Source organism: Orycteropus afer, unplaced genomic scaffold (assembly GCF_000298275.1).
Source record: "Orycteropus afer afer isolate SDZICR_OR568_19922 unplaced genomic scaffold, OryAfe1.0 scaffold00244, whole genome shotgun sequence".
NCBI classification, from domain to species: Eukaryota; Metazoa; Chordata; class Mammalia; order Tubulidentata; family Orycteropodidae; genus Orycteropus; species Orycteropus afer.
Window position 1 is genome coordinate 5,237,966 of NW_006921831.1, and position 1,878 is coordinate 5,239,843.

A 1,878-nucleotide genomic window follows, 5' to 3' on the forward strand; every position below is an offset into this window, starting at 1 on the left:
TAAACCTGCCTGACGTTGGCATTAAAAAGCCTCATGTCAGGCTTTGAAAGCCTGAGTCTACCTGATCCAGCACTAAAAAGCCCTAAGCTTGGCTCTATAAACTAAATCCTACCTAACTCAGTCCTTACAAAGCCTTAACCCTGGCTCAGAAACTCTAAGCATATATTACACTGTTCCCTAAAAAGCCCTAAGCCTGGCTCTGAAAAGTCTAAGGCTGCCTAACTCAGGCCTTAAAATACCTTAAGCCTGTCTCTGAAAGCCTAAGTCTGCCTGACACTGTCTGACAGCCAAGGCAGCCCGACGTGGGCCCTAAAGCACCCTAAATCTGGCTGTTGAAAGTCTCATCCTGCCTTATCTGGGCCCTATAATGTCCTAAACATGGCCCGACAAAACATATACATTCCTAACCTGGAACCCCAAAAGTTCTAAGCCTGGCTCTGAAAGCCTAAACCTGTCTGACATTTTTGTCTAAAAAGCCCTAAGCCTGAATGTTTAAAGCTGAAACTTCATGGACCAGGTCTTCAAAAGCCCTAAGCCATCCCTGAAAAGGCTATATGTTCTTGACCCAGGCTTAAAGAAGCCCTAACCCTGACCCTGCATATCCTAACCCATCCTGACTCTGATGTAGTAAAGTACTTAGTATGGTCCTTCTATCCATAGTCTTTGTAATTCCCAACAAATGATTGGGTGGAACTCTGCAGATGAGGTGCTTGTGGCCCACTAAGGAGATTGGGTAGTTTTCTAATAATGTAAATAAGGTGCATGGCACCTTTGTGGGGGTGGGATCATGGATAGAAGGTGTATGAAACACTAGTGAGGGGATTGGACAGTTTTAGCATCCTGCTAGGCCTAAGAATTTTACAAGATCAATGACTTATTCATTGCATATATCTTTTTGCTACAACATAAATGGCAGCTATACACGTGGACCTCACCAGGTGGAATACACAGGAATCAGATCGACTAGTTCTGTGGAAAGAGGCAATGGTGAAGTTCAGTATCTTCAGTTAAAACAAGACCTGGAGCTGACTGTGGAACAGACCATCAATTTCTCATGTTCAGGTTCAAGCTGAAGCTGAAGAAAATTAAAACAACTCCACAAGTACCAAAATACGACCTTGATCACATCCCACCTGAATTTAGAGACTATCTGAAGAACAGATTTGATGCATTGAGCACCAATGACCCAAGAGCAGATGAGGTGTGGGATGAACATCATCCATGAAGAAAGCAGAAGGTCATTAAGAAGACAGGAAAGGAAGAAGAGACCAAAATGGATGTGAGAAGAGACTCTGAAACTTGCCCTTGAATGGAGAGCAGCTAAAGCAAAGGAAGGAAATGAGGTAAATGATCTTGTGGTGCAGTGAGTTACTTCCCATGGCTCCTTTAGACAGTCTTTGTGATCCCCCACAGATGATGAGGTGGGACTATGCAAATGGGAGGTGCTTGTGGCCTGGTAGGGGATGGATAGCTTTAATAATGTAAACAAGGCAAATGGCTCCCTTGTGGGGGTGGGGCCATGCAAATAATATGTATGGAATGCTAAGGTTGTGATTGGTCAGTTTTGCCATTGTACTCAGCTTAAAATGAGCCATCCCTGATGCTGAAAGGATCTCACTGTTATCAAGAAAGAAAAGCCAGGAGTGGAGCAGGTCTTTGCACTCAGGATCCCTGCACTGAGGTGGCAGAAAAGACATGGAGAGGCAGCAGCCGTGGAGGCAGCAGAACCACGAGACGAGGTGAGACAGAGCAGTGGGCTTTCTGGCCCATGGAACGAGAGACCTGAGTGCTTCCAGGCAGGATGCTTGCTGGCAATGGTGCACCTATTGGCAGAAGAGCTTTGTAATGCTTGCCTAAGCAGGGAAGAGGTTAGGCCTA